Source organism: Aythya ferina (assembly GCF_964211825.1).
Source record: "Aythya ferina genome assembly, chromosome: 3".
In the NCBI taxonomy this organism is placed as follows: Eukaryota; Metazoa; Chordata; class Aves; order Anseriformes; family Anatidae; genus Aythya; species Aythya ferina.
This window is the reverse complement of record NC_140298.1, coordinates 26756029-26778976: the sequence shown is the minus strand read 5'-3', so window position 1 is coordinate 26778976 and position 22948 is coordinate 26756029. Positions and strand designations below refer to the sequence as shown.

Genomic DNA, 22948 nt, shown 5'->3' with positions numbered 1-22948 from the left:
TGCATGTACTTATATGCTAAACTACTTAACTGCACATAAATGCACAGAACTTTGACAAACAGAACTAAAAATCATGATTATGTCTTAAACGAAGTACAGAGGTTCTAAAATTTCACACCTGAGGCTGCATCTGCAGTCATTTATTACATGGATACATTTTAATTTTACTTCTGAAAGAGGGGGTAATTAGTGCTATGGATAGCATATGTAGTTATTAGTCAGACAACTGTTTTATTAGAAACACCAAAGCTCTCGTTCTTTATGCATTAGCTTGTTTGTGACAGCTTCTTCAACACTGACTGTACTTCTGACTTACAACTACTGCCTTCCTATTGACAGGAAAACAAAATGAAAAGTTTACTTGCTGGAAATGTAAATATTCCTACAATATGATAGAACCGAAGTTGCCTGGACATTTTCAGAGAAAGCAGGTGGGATTTCTATGTGCTGTGACTATTCTGTTAGAAGAAACAGGAAGAAAGATTTTGTATTGCTACTGAATATAAACTTCAAATAATTAGGAATAGTTATCTGCAGCTTTTCAAAACAAATGTATTTTTTTATGACACATTTGGAAATGGGATTTCCAGATCACATTTGGGCAGATTACTTGCCCAATTGAAAGAAGGGTAATGAAAGTGTAATTCTTCCAGCCCAGAAAGAAAGGCTTTTTCTTTTCCCTGTTGTTTATTTGTAGTGAAATGAAAGCTGGAAAAAATCCTTTTTTTTTTTTTTTTTTTTTTTTTTTTTTTTTTTTTTTCCCAATGCATTCAGTTTTACTCTCTTAATGACATGTTCGCATTTTTCTATGAAGTAATCCATAAAATATTTCACTTTGTCAAAGACTTTTGTTAAAAAATGTTGATAGAAAAATTTTGACAGGAAACATGACAACATAGTAACATTATTTACTGCATAATTTTTAGTAGCAAAGTCCAGATTTGTAGCTGTTTTAACCTACTTTCATATGAAAATTTTCTCTCAACTGACTATATGTGAAATGTCAGATGCCCAGAACTGTTTGAGAACTTGTTATTTTTTTCAATGTTTTTTTCTTTGCCAGATAAAATAAATAATTGAAATATATTGTTATTACAGCCTTGATTAAGTGTTTGTTCTGTAATAAACAAATATAAATACAGAAAAAACAAATTGTATTCTTTGCCAGGCTTATGCTGCATAAGAATCAATGTTAATTGATTGTTTCCAGCCTGCTTCCTGCTATACAGTCACTAGGTTAGCTGCTAGATTGTAATGTGAGCAATGAAGAAGCTTTGCATTAACAGTGCGAAAATTAATGCTGTTCAGTGTCTTTCTGCACCTTCAGGAAGCATCTTCTCCCACTGGGTTGATTTCCTAATACATGTTAAAAACACTTCTGAAAAAATATCCTAGGGATGCTGAAATAGATATTATTGCATCTTTAGATTTTGTTTGTGATTTTTGACCTGAGAGATCCCAATACTTCCCAATACTTAACATTTTCTGATGTGCCAAAAATATCAGACTACAAATGTGAGATGCTATTTCAGCCAACACCAGGAGACCTGGCTCCTGCAGCTGCTGGTGCAATGCACCATATAGCTGTAGCATCACTCTCAGGTGCAGAATCTCATGGTGCACATTTGGTCACACTGGAAAGATATAGCTATGAAGGAAGTGGAGTCCTTTGCAGTTATAATAGCAGCATTCCTCCTGCCCCACTGTTTTACTCCTTCAAATGGCAACTGTGATCTGTCAAAGCCAAGCTAGAAAAGTCATATGGGTTTCAATGGGATAATTTTCAAATGGGATAGTGATTTCTCCTGCATATAGCTTCATTGCTAACTTCAGCTGAGAGATCCCATTCTTACTGCTGGTCAAGTCCCTAGCTCCTGGACAGGGTCTCCTGCTACATAACTGGAAGGAAGGTCTCACACCAGCTAATGCTGCTCAGGGCCTGTAAACATTAGTTTCAGATAGAGCAAGGCTACTGAAGTCATTTTAACTGAGATCTATTCAGCAGAAAATACCTCTAGACTTGCACCAAGCAGGTATCCTCAGAGAGACACAACCACTTTCCTGTTTTCCCTTGAAACTATTGTGGGATTTCTGACACTTACTCAGATTGATTTTCTCATATACAGGCACAAAAGTTTGTCAGGCAGGCAGCTGGTATAAGGAAATATTTGTGTGCAAATACAAACAATTTTTTTCTCAATCCGTTCTGCATGTTTATTTTCCTTTGATCTTTTACTGCATATTATTTTACGTCAGTCAGCACTCAAGCCGCTCTGGTTACAATCATTAACTGACTACATTGTGTGTTCATTATTTAAGTTCCCCGAATCTGTGTAAGTAAAAGCACATAATGAAAAAAAAATCTGTGATATAAAATAACAATTGAAAGGTAAATTAAGCAAAATCCAGTGCAGTTTTAGGAGCAGAATACTTAAAACTACAGGAAAAAATAACGAATGAAGAAACATTAGAAGAGATACTAGTCCCCAAATCACTTCAGATAGGATAGGAAGAGATGGACATTTTTAGGCATTATATAGAATATGTGATGCTGGTTACCTCATCACTTCATCACTTCCAAGAGAACAGATAAAAGATCAGTCCTGTGTTACACCCATCATAGCACAGCAGTGATTAAAGAGATATTATGATGTTAGAGAATAAGAGGCATGAACAAAAGACTGAGACAACTGGGACCATTTGAATTCTGCCTTGTTCGGGGATAATGCTGCTCCCCATGTTACACAGAGAACTAAGACACTGACAGGTACACAGAAAGAAGAAGAGTGTCAAGGTGTAAAACTTAAGAAGAAGGAAAAAAAAAGACAATTATCATGGTAAAGACTGTAATTGAAGACTTCTTTTATATTACCCAAATGAATGTATGTTTTGAGGACTGAATTTCAGAGATGAGAACTGCAGTGACACTCAGGCTTGTGGGGGAGAGCAGTCTTTCTTCCTGATTAGCATCTCAGCATCCCACTATCCTCCTTTATTGTTTTGTCTCCAAACAAATGAGTCACAGAAGAATTCAGACAATAACATTGTTTTATTGAAAAACTCACTCCTTTCTTTCCACTCTGCATGCTCTCCTTCTGCCCTCCTCCATCAGTGTCTTTGATTTTCAGTTAGAAAATGCAGGGCCTCTGTTTCAAATTACATTAGGGTTTAAAAATTTATAAAATTTAACTGCATCTTAAAAGGTTCTTCAAAAATCTGTGTGTTTTCAGATGGATCACAAAGGAGAGGTCTTTGTCAGATACTGTTATCTGTGACCTTACATTAGATTGAAGGTTGAAAGGAGAGGAAAGCTTTGTTTTTAACCAAATTTATTTTTATTACTATGCTGTCTTCCACCTGGGACACATGTATGATGCAGAGTGCATACACAGACACTGTGGGAAGTGACAGCAATCATTATTTTGTTCTTAGAATCAGCAGCATAAAATCACGAAATACGTGTAAGTAATACATTCAGGCTCCAAGATAGACTTTTTAATCTAGAAAGAACTGAATGCCAATTAAATGAAAGTGCAGTTATTTTTTGTTTCTCCACTTGCTAATGATCTTACAAAATTTTTTGCTGTCCTTGTTGGCTTAAAGATTGGATCAAGAATGAAAAAATCCACAATGTTACTACGACCTTTAAAAAGATCTCCTCATTAACCTAAGGTACAGCAATTTAGGTGCATAAAGGAAAGGAAGAAAAGTTCAATGAAAATTTCAACATGATCAGTTATGTTATTATATGTTATTATTATATATTTATATATATTTTAATATAGTAAGTCATGTAACAAAATTATCAAGTGTTAAATGGCTACCATTAACATGCAAAATGACTGTAAGACAATCCTTTACATTTAAAACTAGTTAAGCACTGCTCTGATACTTTTAGATACAGAAGTTAAAAACTCAATTTTCCAGCATTTTAGTTCCTACTTTCCAGCTCCTATCCTAAAAATATTTAGAAAGAGACTTGATTTTCCAAGTGATGTTACAAAGCAAAGTGGTTCTTCTACTTATAAGAAACTCCCCCCTCTTTTAGGTATTAAGGTATTATTAAGTTTCAGGACATCTAACAACTTAGATCACAGAATGGTTAAATTTGGAAAGGACCTCTGAAGATCATGTGGTCCAACCCCTACTCCAGCAGGCTGCCCAGGACTATGTCCAGGAAGCTTTTGAAGATCTTAAGGAGAGAGGCACCACAGCCAGTGCTCCATCACCCTCAAAGAAGTGCTTCCTGATATTCAGACAGCCTTCTGTGTTCCAGTTTGTGCCCAATGTCTCATCCTGTCACTGTGCACTGCTGAAAGAGCCTGGTTTCATATTCTTTGCAACCTCACTTCAGGTATTTATATACATTAGAAACATTCCTCCTGAGCCTCCTCTTCTCCAGGCTGAACAATCCCAGCTCTCTCAGCCTTTCCACACAGGAAAGATGTTCCAGTCCCAAATCTTCTTAGTGGCCCTTTGCTGGACTCTCTCCAGAATGTCCGTGTCTCTCTTGTACTGGGAAGCCCAGGACTGGACACAGACTGTAAGGTGTGGAATCACCAATACAGACTAGAGAGGAAGGATCCTCTCCCTTAGCCTGCTGAAAACGCTGCTCCTAATGCAGCCCAGGATACCACTGGCCTTCTTTGCAGCAAGGGCATGTTGCTGGCTCATGGTCAGAGTGGTGTCCACCAGGACCCTGAGGTCCTTTTCTGCAGAGCTGCTTTGCAGCTGTGTGGCCCCCAGCCTATACTGATGTCTTGAACTGTTCCTTCCCAGGTGCAGAGCCTTGCACTTCTCCTTGTTGAGCTAATAGGTAAAATATGAAATCAGATCTTTATAGACATCATAAAACTGTCTTTCACTGGTGACTTTTTCCTCTGTAGATCTTGTTGATTTTATTTTATTTAATTTGATTTTATTTTTGAATGAACATAACATTTTTTGACTTTTGATCATTTGAAATTCTTTTAATTATAAGAGGTGAAGACATATTGCATTTATAATTAGAATATCAAGCACCTTAGGAAGTATTACAATCTTTCTCCAGTCAGAACTCAAGTTATTTCACTTGGGGTTAAATCACATGAAAGGATCATTCTGTCCATTGAGTAGTGAACAAGCTTGCAATCTGAACTACTTATGTACTTCTTGTAACAGGCATGCCCCACTGAAACTGGTCTAAAATTACACCTGTTCATTTGCCACCATTTCTTCTACTGAAGGCTTCACATTGCTGACAAAGAAAACGTAAACAGGAACCCCATTCAGACATTTTCCCTGTTCTTATCAAGAAAGGCAAAACCTGTGTATGAAAGAGGAGCATCCCATCTAAATGAAGTTCCTGAACTGACAACACAAAATGTGAGAGTAAGAGTGTCCCAGTTGCTATGTGGGAGGGGAGGAAAGGCCTAATACCCACCTAATACTCTGGAATTCATATGCAATCTGACACTTGTACAGGCAGTACACACAGGCAATGGTTCCCCATTCTAATAAAATCAGTTTTTGACTACTAAAGCTATTTAGGAAATTGAATATGAGTTAGTTTTCAGTTCAAAGGCTATCTCTTTAGAAGAATATATTATCTTATTCCAAAGTAAGAATTTGTTGCCATTGGATATTAAATTTTAATGGCAAATCACTTAACATTTAAACAAAAAGAATGTTCCTGGGGACACTGGTACGGCTCTGTGCCCTGGCCTCCCTAAACTCCCCTTCCCTTCATGCCCCCTGATGTCCCTCTCAAAGGGGCTTGTTGAAAGTCTTGTCAGCTGCACCTCTTCCATTGCAAAAGGTCTTGGGAAATGAGAAGAGACAGAGTAATTCCTACAGGGAAAATGGATTTTAGGGTATCACTGTGTGGCACCCTGATCCCACACAGCAATGATGCTGACTGGTCAAGACCTCATCGTGTCACTGCCTATACTTGCTGTACTGTTGCAGTAAACCATTTTCCTCCAGAATTGGTGTGGAGCAACCACTGGTTTATCTTTTTGAAAAGGCACATGCAGAACCTGCATGCCCCTGATGATGTGAGGATACTGCACCAAAACTGTAAAAACTCAAACTATTTGCCTGGAAGGTGAATTTTCATTTTCTTGTTCTGTTCTTGGAATACACCCAAGTTTTTGTTATTAGGTTCCCATCTAGACATAGACTGTGTGTCTCCCCTTTCACAATTTCATTCAGAAGTTTCTAATTTGTGAGCACAGCAAATTATAGGGATGCAGAGGAACATATGAATGCATTTCCATTCTTAAGGGGACTGAAATAGCAAAGGTCACCTCTGGTTAGAAAAGCTGCAGATATATCCAGACTTTCTATTAAAGGCATGTGAAATTGTTCCAAGAAGACAGGAAGATTTTTTTAATGAGCTATGAAGAATTCTGCTTTGCCACTTAGCTTGTATCCCTGATTGGATTATTTTTGTTTACCGAATTATGAAATATTTAAAGACAAGTTCTTCAGGGCTGTTGTGTGTGTGTGTGTGTGTGTCTTTTTTTGTCTTTTTTTTCTTTTTTTCTTTCTTTCTTCTTTTTTCTTTTTTTTTTCCTTTTTTTTGTCTATCCTTTTTTTTTTTTTTTTTTTTTAAATGCTTTTCAAATGTGAAATTATATAATAGAATGTCTGAAAGCATTGTGCAAGGAGAGAAACTGAGTTCATCTTATTACAGTATCTAAATAAGATCTACAACTTCTGTATTAAAATCAGGGAGTCAAATCATAAATTTATATCAATATTGGAAACATCTTAGTCCTAAAAGTTAAATATTTAGAAGTGAAGTATGTCAGCTATCTGGCAGCATAATGCTTCAGTGAAGCTAAACAAATAATGCTACAAACATTGTGATCTGAACATTTTGCTTTGAATTATAGAATACAGTGTGAAGGTTTAGGTGTGATTTATAAAGTTAGTTCATGAAGTTTATCTTTATCTGTGATATATATATATATATATATATATATTTTTTTTTTTTCAGAATAACTTCTCCTAAGCTAAAGCATATTTAATAGAAAATACTTTGATAGGTATATAGATATTGCATTAGTAATGGCCCTGTTTACAACTAGCACCAGATTTGCCTTTTATATCTGGAATCCATTGCTCTGGAATGAGACATGAAGAGCTGCATATGGATTTGGAGAGTTAGTTTATTAGAAACCTACTTCAGTGTACTCTGTCCTTTGTGGCATCCCACTGTGGGCACTAAGCCAACACCCTGCAAATGTATCAACCTAAAATGACTGTCTTAAATAAACTCTAATTTTTTGACCTTCATATTTGCCTTGTAGCTTTTCTAGGCTTTGCATGAGATTTAGTGTGTTTTTAACAGGAGTTAGATATTTAAATATCTTCAAGGACCTTGGGGGAGAGGTGTTGACAAATACTGGGATTTCTTTTCTCCTGTAATCCCAACATGAATATTTTACTTATAATGCAGAAACAGTCTACAGAATTAATGCAGCTCATGCGTAAATTTTCACATGTAAAATAACACAGAGCTACAAAAACAGATGGTTTTATAGAGGATATATCACTGGAAATTCTAAATTTGAAAAGATAGTGACTAAGCATCTGCTCAAGATGTTTGTTCCCATTTAAGTTAATATATTTTCTTACAGAGGAGAAAATCAAGCATGGCCTCTCTTTTCAGGAAGAGTTGAGTGTAAGAGAGAAGATAAGAGCTATATGCTTTCTTGATTGCTGGATGTTGGAAGAGTTTCAAGACAGATGAAAGTGGACAATAGATAAATGTACAATGAGTTTTGTGAGCAAATGAAAGACTATCTCTTTTGGTTTCATGCACAATACAATTGTGGTAGTTCATGCATCTATTCTGCACTGGGATACTGCATCTAATATTCAGCCCAGATGATGGTTGTCCTTGAGAATGAATTATCTAATTACTGCTGTACCATTTAGGGAGACCAAATGCAATTTCCCAGGTAGATACTGAAAGGGGTGTTGGGGCTAAACCCTAGGGACTGCAGTAGTAGCACTTTGGGGATCTGGTACCCTGGCAAGTGGGGACATCACCAGTGCAACTGTCCTCTCTTGCAGCCAGTGCAACAGCAGTTCTGTTCTGATAAGCTGTGAACACTGTCACCTTCAAGTACATCTCTTTTTAAAAAGCAATAATGTTTATTCAGAAATAAAGACTTGTCTGAAGCATTTTATTTTATTTGTTAATCAGTATTATTATTTTTTGACAGTAGTTGGATTACAGAGAAGACAAGACTGTAGCACCAGCTGTAGGCAGCTAGATAACTCCCTGATTTTGATGGCTTTGGGATGGCACGACTGGAATTGAGACCTGGCTCCTGAGATGCCTGTATGATGGATCTGGTAAATGTATCTGTCTGTAAGCATGCAACTTTATTATACTAGGCCCCAGCTTATTTAATTTGTTAAATCCTACTGAATCACAAACCCAGAAAGTGTGACAAAATTCATAGCACTGCATTTGTTTCTGGTATTATTTCTTTTATTAGATTTATTGTGACTGATTGCTATTTTCTGCATGACTGTAGTCATATATGAAGATATATGCAGTTATTTTCACTTGTGGATACATCTCCATAGTGTGTTGGCTCACTGCAAACAAAACAAGTGTATAATAAAATTATTCATAGATATAGGGGAAACATTTAGCAAAGATCTGTCTGGAAATAAGATCCTAGCATTATATTTTTTGGCTGTTAGCAAAAAATGGGCTTGAATGGATTTCTAATAACATTGAGGCATTTTGTAAAAGGAATGGGTAATGTGATAATAAAATTTATCTTCTTGATACTGGTTCTCATTACCCTCCTCTCGCTTTATTGTTCTGAATTTTTCCCTTTCGTATAATTTTATAGTCATGCTAACTAAAAGCATAAGTTTCAGTATTTAATATTGTGGATATTGAAATAAAATTCTTTTGAACAGTGAGAAAACTGCTAGATTTTCTAAGCCTACACATGTCTTTATCTACTTTTTACAGCCTCCTTCAATGGCTTAGTTATACAATTTCAACTGTCTGGTTTCACCGGTATGTATCTATTTGTTTTGGTTATTGAATGACTTGCATTTCCTCCCTCCCATCTCCCTCCCCTGACATGTCCATTGAAAGTTAGCTTTAACAAATACATATTTTGGGTGTTAATGTAATTTGATAATTTGCTATCAAAACTTGAAGCCTTTAGTGAGTTTGTGAGCTCTGAAATAAATCTCTGAAATATTAAGAGACTGATGTCTAAACACAACACATTGAAAAAGAGATGCAGTTATCAAATATATCTATATATTATATATATAGATATATAATATATATATATTATACGTATATAATATATATATTATATACATATAATATATATATACATATATATACATATATAATATATATTATATTATTTTATATATATATATATATTTTTATATGTATATATATAAAATAAAACCCCTCTCTGCTCTTGATATTCAACTTATTGAGTCAAGTGGAGAAAAAGCTACAGGTGAATCAAATGAAAATTCTCACTTAGTCTAGGGTAGTGAAACCATTCCTGAGAAAAATTCTGGACTTTTATTTTAAAGGGTGATAAGTCAGAGATAATTTCTTTTTTTTATCTGTATAAAACAAGAATTTACCCAAACTTCAGAAGTGACAAAATCATAAAAAGTTTGTTAATGGGCTATTGCTTACATTACAAATATCTATAAAACATATTTTGCTGATTTGGTGAAAAAAGCCCCTCCTGTATAAACTTTTGGTGATCCAGGTTTTGCAAATGATGGAAGCTTCTTGTTTTGTAGTGTTTTTCATCTTAATTTTCATATTCCAGTGGTGGAAATGGGAAATGTTCCTAAGAGTTGTTCATATTATATTTTAGTATATAACATAGTATGTTGCTGTTCCAGTTCATGTACCTATTATGCAATCTTTCCAGTGTATTTATCTATTATGCATAGCTTCTGATTCTGCCATTCCTTCTCACAACAGCTATTATCTTACTGCCTGATCTTTTTTCACTGTATGCAATGGGAGTTCTGTTATTGACCCTGGGCGAAGCAGCCATCGAGTCCTTGCTCAGTAAGCAGTCCTATTGATTTCACTCAAATCACTTGCAGGTCATGGTACTACTCAGCATGAATTAGAATGATAGAATCAAGCCATAGGTCATATTTTTACATGAGGCACAGGAAACAGAGCCTCTGAGCCTCTCTCCTTAGACTATTTTGACATTGAGTCCATTTTCATTATGGATACACAGTTTTTTCACTATTAAACATGCTTATCCTAGTATAATATGTTAACATTTTTATACAACAAATTCAAGATCAGCAGTGGGAAAACTACTACCTCTTCTTAGGACAAACTTAAGCCATACTTGCATGGCACATAGTCGTCATCTTTTGTTGTCATTTTTCACTATATGTATTTATATCTTTCACTTATTTATTTATTTATTTATTTATTTTTTATCTATTAAATTTCTTCTTCATTGCCTGTACTCTCATTTGCTTCTTGATATTACGTTGTTTCCCATCTCCAGGTCTTTGGTACCTTCTGTTTTACATTTTGTTCATTCTCACCCTGTTGTTATATTTCTTCTGCATTCTCTCCTCCAACTTGTTTGCTGAACATTTCTTCTACATATTCTCAGATGCTGCTTCATTTTTTGTTTTTGTTCTCTGAGAAACTTCTCCTTTTTAGTGATTGCTTTTCCCATCCAAATTGTTGCACCTTTAAATTTGCTGTTAACTTTCTCAGGAGGCACTAAGTTTTACCTGGTCCACTTTTCAATTTTCCCTCCTACTCTAGGCTTCCACTTTCCACTCGTTTGGTCTATTTTTGCTGTTTTCCATGATCTATTTTATTCTAACTTATTTTCCATTTCCACTATCACTTTATTTTGCTCGATCCTCTGCTGTCTTGCTCTGTTTCCCAGAGGAACAAGGAAAGTGAACTTGTCATTAAAACAGCACAATAGCAGCTGATCAGAGTTAATTCCCTCCTGCCTCCCTTTCATTCTAACTCTGCTCAGAGCTAGAGAAGTGGGACAGCAAGGTGGAAAGATATGAAATTACATTTTGAACTGTGATTACTAATATGTTTCCGACTACATAGTTATTACATTCTTGATTGCTGTTTTAACAGGGAAGCTGTATTCTAACAGAGAGATTGGGGCTGATGGGTTTTCCTGAACAAAGGCTACAAATTTGTGTTTATTTACTATGAAAATAATATACATATAATATGAACCTGGTTCCTATGACATACAAGTTGAATGTCTTCTTGCATTATGTTCTTATCAGGCTTTAGCTAGAGAGCTTATTCTTTCATAATTTTCTACAGTGATTTTTCTTTTTCTACTGAAATTTATCAGTTCCAAAAATCCCTTATTAACTTTACATAGATAAATGCGTTCTGGATAGTTACCTACATTAGATCAAAATAATAACTGTTCTTCACACCTGGTAGAGAATCTTTGACAAATTTTCTACACAGATGATCAAGCTGAAGCAGTTTGAGTTCATACAAAGTAGTTTATTGAGAACAACTACAGAACAGACAATAAAATACTCCTTTACAAAGCAGGTCCACTAATAGATTTTGTTTTCACTCGAACAACTGAAACCTTGGAAGACATCAGTTCCTGACCATTGGATATCCTAGTTTAGGAAAGAGAAGAAATATGAAAGCCTTCTCCCCGAACTGCTACATGACAGAAATAATTTTGTCACTCCAGAGGAAAACATGAGGCTTCCCTTTTATCCCTGAGTCTACATTTCAATATTACTCAGCCACTGTGAAGAACTGTGGAAAGTTTCAGTTGGAGAACACATATGCCTGCTAAGGCTATAATTCTTGCAGGCCATAGTTGTTGAAAATCACTTCTCATGATAGTGTGTCAATTATTTTTCAGGCATGAAGTAGAAGAGGTTCCCACTTCTTCCCTGGCCCCTACATCCATGATCCTCAAGGTTATTTTGGGTATGACTTTGCAAAATGCATATGCATTGTAGCAAACCACTTTCTATAAAGCAGTAGGGGAAGAGATTATTATTTTCTGTTATTTACATGTTTAGCAACATCCAAAGTTTTGTTTTTGCATGGAATGCTCTGCTGAATTTAGGAATAAATTGGAGCCCTGGCAATGTAAACATTACTGCATTTACCTTTCTTTCCAAGCCTTGCCATGCTCCACTGTGCTACTTTGGAGCATGTTTAATTTAAACAAATGTACCAAGCAACTCACTTACAAAGTGGGGTTATTTGCCAGCCAAGAGGTCTCTTTAGAATTTTTATTTATGAGGCAGGATTGCATATGTGTACAAACCAAAGTTGTTCTAAATACCTTCTAAAGTTTATATTATTATTATTATTACCTAACCTGATCCATAAAAGTGGCCTAAAAGAAACCTGGAGAGGGATTCTATCAGGGAGTGTAGCGATGGAACAAGGAATAATGGCTTTGAACAAATGGAGGGGAGATTTAGATTAGATGTGATGTGAGGAAGAAGTCCCACCCAGTGTAAGTGAAGAGCAGGTTCGAGACCACCTGATGAATCTGAACAGGTACAGGACTATGGGACCTGATGACATGAATCCCAGGGTCCTGAGGAAACTGACTGATGTAGTTGCCAAGCCTCTCCATCATAGTTGAAAAGTCCTGGCATTTCAGCGATGTTCCTGGTGAGTGTAAAAATGGAAACGTCATGCCCTACTCTTCAACAATTAAAAAAAAGAATTGAACAAAGAGCACTATTCTTCATTGATTAAAACAATTAGGAGACATTTCTTCTCAGAAAGAGTGGTCAAGTATTGGAACGGGTTGCCCAGGGAAGTGGTCAAGTCACTATCCCAGAGGGTGTTCAAGGAAAGGTTGGACCTGGTGTGTAGGGACATGGTTCAGTGGGTGACATTGATATGTCCACCCCCAGGATGATGGTTGGACCAGATGATCTTGAAGGTCTTTTCCAACCTTAATTTTTCTATGATTCTATAATGATGATTATTATTATCAAAACTCTGGATTCACCCCAATATCAACAGGTGTATTCAAAACATAACACATTTTTCAGAAATATAGTTTCACAGACTTTAAGTCCAAGAGGTGCCATTAGCTTAGCTCTTCTGATTGTCTACCACAGAACACAGAACCTTCATGTGCTACCCCTGGCTCAAGCTCAGTAATTGTTTTTTACTAAATCGCACCTTCTGGAAAGGCATGTGGAACTGAAAAGGTAAATCCAGTGCCAAATTATGTTGTAGATTCACCTCCTGAGATTTAATTTAGGCTTGGATTCTGAAATAAGAAATACACTCAATAAATATATTTAGAAATCATTTATCATCAGGAGCTGGAGGGAATGGTGTGGATAACATATCAGCAAGATAGTGTGCAACTCCTATAGGCTCTGGACTTAGTATGCAATTACCTTTAACTGCCTAACAGACAGATGTAGAAAGGTGTTCAAATCAGCTCTTGTTATCAGGCTATTTTATTAGAGTGAGGCTAACTTTTTAGTAAGAATGTCTATTGCTAATATAAAACAATATTGCTGGCCAAAACCCTGCAAACTAATTTTTCAGTTCAGCAGTGAAATTGAGGAAAAATAAAAATTCATACCAGGCAGACATTCATTCTTTTGTTCTACATACTGGTGGAATCTACATCAATTTCATTAACATGAGGCAGCGCAGTACTTGGTCCCAGGTAGATGTATTTCCTCCTTCCTTCTCTTTTATAAGGGTAAATTATATAGCTTTAGTTTAGTTCTCATTGTTGCTTAGCCAAAATATTAATGGTTAATAAGGGTGTGTACTTTATTAAATATTACCATATATTGTTTATTTGCATCAAAAATATTTCAAGAAGCCAACATCAAGAGTTTTATCTTCTTAGGAGACTCTTTGTGTTTCTTAGGATCTCTAAAGTACTCCTGTTTTTTCTGTATGTTTTTTCCTACCTTTTGTAGAGATGACTCTGCTGCCAACTGAAAGTTTTTTACCTTAGGTGATTGTTTATAGGTACTCTGTGACACACTTCCTGTCACTCAGTTAATGTGGTGATCTTACTCTTAAAAGTCTGATCTGTGTAAAACTTGACTGTTTTATTTGTGAAAGTTGTAAATAATTTTTAATCTCCATATTGTTTCAGTTTATATATATATTATAGTTTTAGTTTGTCTCATTCAGTTCCAGAAAGTATTCAATAAATCCTTAAGTGAACACATAAGTAATGAGTGTTCAAAATAAACCTGTAAGTAAGATTTTATGTTTGTTCTCAAAATTCTGTCACTTAGAATCCATGAAATTGATGAAGTCTAATAATTTCACCAAAAAAAAAAAAAAAAAAAAAAAAAAAAAGCAACACCTGATGATTCCTGTGAAGCCCCAGTTGCTGGAAGAATTTGTTTGTAAGTCTTTGCTTTATAACATTTTTTCTCATATCTATCATATATCTATCTGTATGTTTTCAGAGAATCAATTCCATAAAGTCAATATCAAAACAAACAAACAAACAAAAGTACATAATTCTGAAGTCAGTGTTGTGATTTGAATGTAGATTTTTATACCTGATAATTTGAAATATGTACATTTTGAAACGTCTCTCTCTTTTTTATTTTTTTTTTTTATCCTTGTTTATTTATGTCCAAGAAAAGGAGAACCTGCCAGTTGAAAGTCTTATTAAATTTGATGGAAAATGTTGTTGATTCATTGCTATGAGCACAACACCATTTGAATTCCTCGTATTTCACAGTGGAATAAAAATAAAAATTTAAAAACAAAACAAACAAACAAACAAACAAAAAAAACAGCTTCTGTGCAGAAAACACTGGAGGTAGGTGAAAAGTTAAATGTTTACCTGACAGAGAGAAAGGCAGCTTTCAGTAAGTGGAGAGAGGACTACCACTGCTGGCAGCAGGCTCCGCAAGATGATGTTTATCGCACAATCTTTGTTCTTTGCCCAAATGCTCATTCTGAGGATGTGGAAAAAAACATTGTATCAAATGAGGAAGATACTGCATTCTGAATTCAGGAAATCTATCTGATTAAAAACTGATTATACTAATGCTGATATATATGTAGACACACATAAATGCATGCATACTTGCAGAAAATTTTCTTTTTGTTGGCTCTGTATTTTTAAATGAAAAGCTTTCTGCCACCTACAGAATCAATCTGCATTTTACCAGAGCTTGTATCTGATAATATTTAGCATCACTACGCACTTAGCTTTTCTTGATAAATAAGTGAGATCTGTATAGAGAAGGGAACACGTTCAGATTGCACTGGTTAGATTTACTCTATCATAGGGCTTTTCTTCACGTTTTCAAATTCGTAGTTTAATATATATATATTCAGAACATGCCCAGAGTTTAAATCATTTGTATTATTAGACATGCAGTAAATATTGTGTTAATTAAAATATGCTCCCATCACAAGTATCATTAGGTATCTAGAAAATTCAGCTATTTGGTGCCTTAGTTGTAGGGAAAATTTCATCACACAGTTGTGAGGCAGTCAATTCTTGTGCAAAAAAAAAGTTCAGAGCCCTGACAGGAATAGAGGAACTTTTCAAAAAGCCACTGAAACAAATACTCCTCTTAAAGGAAATACTGTGGCATTGTCATAAAGTAATAATAAAGAATGTAATTTTTTATGATGGTGTATAAAGATCCACAAACAACAGAGTGCATGGTGCTCAATTACGCCATGGAGTAGAAGTAAATTCACTGTACATTCAAGGAGAAAACCAAAAATCATACATGATATTTAAAGATAAGTTAGCTGTACAGCTGCAGTTGGATTTAAACTGCTAACTACTACTTTGGAATAACAAAGACATAAAAGGTGATTTTATTTATGTATCTATTATTTATTCATTTATTTTTATGGAGATGATGATAGTGAATAAAATTTAAAATGGCTTAACTGTAGAAAATGTTTTCTCTCATATTTGCTTCATCAAACGTAGTCTCTGCAAAAGCCATGACAGGTTCAATGAAAAGATGCCCAATATAACACTGTAACACAATGTAACACAATGTACTGGAGTTTCACTGTGCTTCATCCAGAGCTCAGTAGAAATTTAATCAATCAATCAATAAAATAAAAATATGAAATAAAAAGCACATAGATGTTAAAACCTATATATTGTGGTGTAATTAAGCAGTATCCAGGTGTGACTATTGATTTCATTATATGTGCAATACAGAATTTCAATAATTACTTATGAATTCAGCATAAGTTATATAATCAAATGACACCACAGCTCTACAAGAGTTAAAATTTATAAAATCTTTCTACAACTATCCAGATGTTTTTAGCTCTTAGTTCATCAGATATTAAACATTATAAAACAGTTTAGGATTGTTCCCACCCTAAAGGCCAACATTGCTCTCTATACATATACGTAAATAGGTAATTTTATCCTTCTTTCTTCTTGTTAAGCATAAAAAAAAATATTTGCTTGTTTGTTTTTCACCCATCAGCCTTTTTTTTTTTTTTTTTTTTTTTTTTTTTTTTTTTTTTAATAGTTTCTTAATTCCTCTGCTAATGCTGGTAGTTAACACAATAAGAAATAGTAGTTGGTGGGATCCAGTTCATCTGCTATTGATCCAGATTTCCTGTTATTGTACATTGTTAGATAATTTATTTTTGATTTTTCAATTCAAAGATCATGTGAGATGGATCCTTAGAGCTGCTGTCTATTCAAGGCTTTTATTCTGCCAAATACAACTAGATGCAACTTAGGCCCAACTAGGAAGAAAGACTCCTGTCTCTCAAGTTTCAGAAAGCTTGCACTGCAATATAGACAGGCTAGAAATCCCACATTTTCACCAGTAGTATATAAAGGTAAGGGAGTTCTATTAAATAAAACTGAACTTTATCTTTTGACTCATACTTCAGATAGAAATCTATATGACTGAGAACTTGCATTCCAGTTCACTCAGAGCTCATGCAATTGTATTCACGATCTTCTTACGCACAAAGTTAATGAGACAGAAAGTTCCCTACCTTCTTAGCAAACACCAAAAATACATGCCAGCAAACAATTATATATATATAATATAAATATAAATATAAATATAAATAAATATATATATACATATATATATATATATATTTTTTTTTTTTTTTTCCCAGCAAGCATTTATTTTGGTTACTGAAATTGGTTTCTCAGTTACTATTGTTTAGTTAACTAGGATGCATTTCATTTCATGTCATAGATTCATAGAATCATAGAATAATTTAGGTTGGAAAAGACAGAATCACAGAATTTCTAGGTTGGAAGAGACCTCAAGATCATCGAGTCCAACCTCTGACCTAACACTAACAGTCCCCACTAAACCATATTCCTAAGCTCTACCTCTAAACGTCTTTTAAAGACTTCCAGGGATGGTGACTCCACCACTTCCCTGGGCAGCCTGTTCCAATGCCTAACAACCCTTTCGGTAAAGAAGTTCTTCCTAACATCCAACCTAAAACTCCCCTGGCTCAACTTAAGCCCATTCCCCCTAGTCCTGTCCCCAGGCATGTGGGAGAATAGACCAACCCCCACCTCACTACAGCCTCCTTTAAGGTATCTGTAAAGAGCAATAAGATCACCTCTGAGCCTCCTTTTCTCCAGGATTACCTAGTCCAACCTTTAACCTAGTACTGCCAAGCCTACCATTAAGTCATTTCACTAAGCTATATATCTACACATTTTTTGAAGACCTCCAGGGATGGTGACTCAACTACTTCTCTGGGCAGCCTGTTCCAATGTGGCACAACCTTTTCAGTGAAGAAATTTTTCCAACCTAAAATGTCCAACCTAAACCTCCCTGCTGTGACTTAAGGCCATTTCTGTTTTCACACACCTCTATTATGTTTCAAACGTTGCTAATAACAGCATGTGTTCTTCTGGACTTGGAAGGGCAACATGAAGGATGCACATTAGCTGAGGCCATCCTGTTAAATAGAAACTATTGACAATGATCACCTCCTCCCAGCTTGGACTTCCTAAAAAGAACCTGATCCTGACCTGGCAAAAAAAGAATCCTAGGCAGAACTGAATAAAAAAGCCACCAGTTTTCAGCTGAATGAAAGTTTTTTGGCAAGATACCTGCATTTTCCAGTGGTCTTTTGAGCTGGGGTAGTTCTGAATAAAACATAAAGGCATATTCAAATGCATTTTTATTTAGGCGGAGACAGGGGTTTTCAAAGTCTCTATTTTTACACAATAAGAAATACAGAAAAGGATAAGTTTTGCCCTGGATGTTATTGCAGCTCCTGTCAGAAGCATGCAGTAAAAAAAAAAAAACAAACAGGAGAACTGCATTTTTTTTTAATATTATATATATATTTTTTTCCATGAAATATTTTGAAGTAAAAAGGCTCAAAATTCTGCAGAAAAAAAAAAAAAGTTTACGCTTACCGCATCCCATTTGTAGATCTGAGGGTTCCCCAGCAAGACAAGTGAGAGATATTCTTTTCTTTCAAGACAGTTAAAAAATTAGGTGGAACTTCAGGACTATTACACCTTGTGGAATAAATTTATCTTCATGGTATTGGAAAGCAACAGTTGTTTTCGCAAAAAATTCTTTCTCTGTAGATATCTGTATGACATCAACAATTTAATCTTTTACATGCTTTATAGTAGTCCACAGAGTCTAGTTACACAGCAGACCATGAAATTAATTTACTACTAGACAAAGAAGAAAAAGCGGCACAACCTCCCCTCCCAAATATTTTACAATAATGAGAACTATCACATCAGATTTGTTCAATTTTGATGGTCTAAACTTGAACTTCAACACAACTAGAGAGTTTGGACTTTCTTGTATCTATGAATGTAATACATGTGTAGTATACTCGTCTCTAATTTAGATGCCAGGACTGAATGCAAAATATCTAGTTTTAAAAATCACATGTTGTCACAGCTTGAGACATGAAATACGAATTCCCTATAAATGTTGTTTAAAACCCTTATATAACCCCCTGCACATGCATTAGTGTATGGAATGTGGGTGGAAGAAATAGCTATACAAAGTGTATTACGCATAAGTGACTTTTATCTACATAGGCCAAATAAAACAAACGATGGGAAAAAAAATGCTTTTCTCTTCCACCCTTATATTCTCTGTGGCATTTTGCAGCATTTGCACAGTTGATTAATTGAAAAATAAGAAAATAAAAAAGTAAAGAATGCCCCTTCAGCACTACAGCATGTAGTAGAAAACATTGGAAGAGGAAGAAGGAAATATAAAAATAATACAGAAAAAGGAAAGATAACATTTGTTAATTTATCTATTTATTTATTTATTTCCAGAGACAAATGAAGTATGTGAAACTAAGTCTTTCCACAGGAAAACTTACATGGCAAATATGGATAATGTCTAGGAATTAATCACTTTCTTCACTATCCAGTATTTCAAGAATTATTTTACCTAGAAAACCCTGCAGACTATCCATTGCCAATTCATCTCACAAGGTGCATTTGTAGCTTTCTGCTGTGGCATTAGCATAATTCTGCAGGAAGTGCATTAAGATCACTTCCCATTGGAACATAAAGATAGGCTCATTTACTTGAACAATTAACAAGACTTGTAGGCACATATCCAATGAAGCACCTGTGTTGAATGTCTTCTCGGCCTAGCCCATAGGTTTTGGATGACTCTGGATAAGACACTAATTTTTGTCACCCAACTTTTTATGACTCAGTTTTCCCATCAGAACTGTACAGGTAACATTGTTTAATTTGATAAAGAACATTGTGGTCTATGCACAAGGGCTCTGTGGTGGTTGATACACCTGCAGGAGATTCCTGTGCACTTGTTTCTTTGCTGTTGGTCTTCTGCTGGGAAATGCTGAGCAGCCTACATCTCTGGGAAAATGGTAAGCATTCCACCCTCAATAATGTTTTGGTTTGTGGTTGATTTTTGTTTGTTTCTTCACTTTGCTTTGTATTGCTTGTTTGGTTTTGCTATTTTTTCATAGAATCATAGAATCATAGAATATCCTGAGTTGGAAGGGACCCTTAAGGATCATCAAGTCCAACTCTTGACACCGCACAGGTCTACCCAAAAGTTCAGACCATGTGACTAAGTTCACAGTCCAATCTCTTCTTAAATTCAGACAGGCTCGGTGCAGTGACCACTTCCCTGGGGAGCCTGTTCCAGTGTGCAACCACCCTCTCTGTGAAGAACCCCCTCCTGACGTCAAGCCTAAATTTCCCCTGCCTCAGCTTAACCCCGTTCCCGCGGGTCCTGTCACTGGTGTTAATGGAGAAAAGGTCTCCTGCCTCTCGACACCCCCTTATGAGGAAGTTGTAGACTGTGATGAGGTCTCCCCTCAGCCTCTTCTCCAGGCTGAACAGGCCCAGTGACCTCAGCCGTTCTTCATATGTCTTCCCCTCCAGGCCTTTCACCATCTTCGTAGCCCTCCTCTGGACACTCTCCAACAGTTTCATGCCCTTTTTATACTGTGGTGCCCAGAACTGCACACAGTACTCGAGGTGAGGCCGCACCAGCGCAGAGTAGAGTGGGACAATCACCTCCCTTGACCTACTAGCGATGCCGTGCTTGATGCACCCCAGGACACGGTTGGCCCTCCTGGCTGCCAGGGCACACTGCTGGCTCATAGTCAACTTGCTGTCTACCACGACCCCCAGATCCCTCTCTTCTAGGCTGCCCTCCAGCGTCTCATCGCCCAGTCTGTACGTGCAGCCAGGGTTTCCCCGTCCCAGGTGCAGGACCCGGCACTTGCTCTTATTGAACTTCATGCGGTTGGTGATCGCCCAGCTCTCCAACCTATCCAGATCCCTCTGCAAGGCCTTTACACCCTCATTTGAGTCCACAACTCCTCCAAGTTTGGTGTCATCAGCAAACTTGCTCAAAATACCTTCTATTCCTACATCCAGATCGTTTATAAAAATATTGAAAAGTACCGGCCCTGAAATGGAGCCTTGAGGGACCCCACTGGTGACCGCCCGCCAGCCTGACACAGCCCCATTTACCATAACCCTGTGGGCCCTGCCCATTAGCCAATTGCTCACCCATCGTATGATGTTTTTATTTAGCTGTATGGTGGACATTTTGTCCAGTAGGATCCTATGGGAAACCGTGTCAAAAGCCTTGCTGAAGTCCAAAAAATCACATCAGCTGGTTTCCCTTGGTCCACCATACGGGTGATCTTATCATAAAAGGAAATCAGGTTAGTTAGGCAGGACCTACCCTTCACAAACCCATGCTGGCTGGGACCAATGACTGCTTTGTCCCCCAGGTGCACCTCAATAAGTTCGAGAACCATCTTCTCCATGATTTTACCAGGCACTGACGTGAGACTGACAGGCCTGTAATTGCTAGGGTCTTCTTTCTGACCCTTCTTGAAAATTGGCACAACATTTGCCAGCTTCCAGTCTACCGGGACCTCTCCAAATTCCCAGGATCATTGAAAAATAATTGAAAGAGGTTCCGCGATGACGTCCGCCAGCTCTTTCAGCACCCGGGGATGAATCCCATCCGGACCCATGGACTTGTAGGGATCCAGGTGGAGTAGCAAATCCCGCACACGTTCAGGGTCAGTTGGGAGTTTGTCATCCCCACCGTCCCGGTCCTCCAGCTCAGGGCACTCTGGGTCCCGAAGCCCATCATCGGCATTGAAGACAGAGGCAAAGAAGGCGTTAAGCGTCTCTGCTTTGCCTATGTCATTGTCTGTGAGGAGACCTTCCCTATCAAGGAGCGGCCCTATGTATTCTTTAGTTCTCCTTTTTCCATTCACATATCTAAAAAAACCCTTCTTATTTTCTCTCACAGACACAGCCAGCTTCAACTCTAGGTGTGCTTTGGCCACACGAATTTTCTCCCTACAAACACGAACAGCATCCCTGTATTCTTTCCATGACACCTGGCCCTCCTTCCAGTAGCGAAACACTCTCTGTTTCCGCCTAATCTCCATTAGAATGTTCCTGGTCAGCCACGCCGGCCTCCTGCCCCGCCTGCCTGACTTGCGATATTTAGGAATTGCCTGATCTTGTGCTTCTAGGAGGCATCGCTTAAAGAATGACCAGCATTTTCTTCTTTTCCTTTTGTTAATTCTATATTCAGAGTAGCCAGAATGTTTCAAATAATAATAATAGTTACAAATAATAAAATATAAAACATAATATATAAATATATACAAAATATAAAAAAAAATATAAATTATTATTATATTATATTATATATAATATATATGATATATAAAATATAAATATAGTTTGAAATAATAATAATGAAAATATATTAATCCTCACCTCAATGGGTTTCCCATGTACATTCAGATATTAATGCAGGTGAAATTTTAATTAGTAGCATCACAACCTAGGAAAATTAATTTACAATGTTTGACAATTTAAGATGAATCTTAAAACACACACATATACCTGTGATTTTTTTCTTTGGTAACCACAAATTTAAATAATACTCTCTAAAAGAAAGCTTTAGAATGAAAGATATATCAGGCTTTGCCAAAAAGACCTAGGAAAACTGAGCTACAAGAGAAAAAAATATAATGATCCCATGCAAATAGCATGGGATCATTAACATGGAGTCTAATAAGTGACTATTTTTTAATGTTCCTTTCAGTCCTTCATTTGACTTGCTTATCCAGACAGGCACAATGGCTTTTTTACTGCAGTATATGGAAGAGATCTGTACTGTTGCAGACAAAGTTTATGAGATTTTTTTTCTGAAAATTGCATGGTTGGCTGATGAATATACTATGTGTTTATATACTGACAAAGACAGAAAGAGTCTGCATTTCCACGGAAATAAGAAAATCTAGTCAAAGGTCTGTAAATCAAGTTAAAGCATGGTCATATATTATAAAAAGTAGTGAGAGAAAATGGATGTTTACATTTTAAGGCAAATGATCAGAGTTATTATTAATATCATTGCTATTATATATGAGGATCGCTGGTGTCCAGCA

The 22948-nt window shown here is 36.3% G+C and overlaps 1 long non-coding RNA gene across 1 annotated transcript in view; it reads left to right on the top strand.

Moving 5' to 3' along the window:
* The first annotated feature begins 350 nt into the window (after window positions 1-350).
* Window positions 351-22948, top strand: part of LOC311434835 — a 40568-nt gene continuing 17970 nt past the window's right edge. The window contains exons 1-2 of the long non-coding RNA XR_014691760.1: window positions 351-431; window positions 8217-8335. This is a non-coding gene — a long non-coding RNA (uncharacterized lncRNA). The remainder of the gene's footprint in view (window positions 432-8216; window positions 8336-22948) is intronic.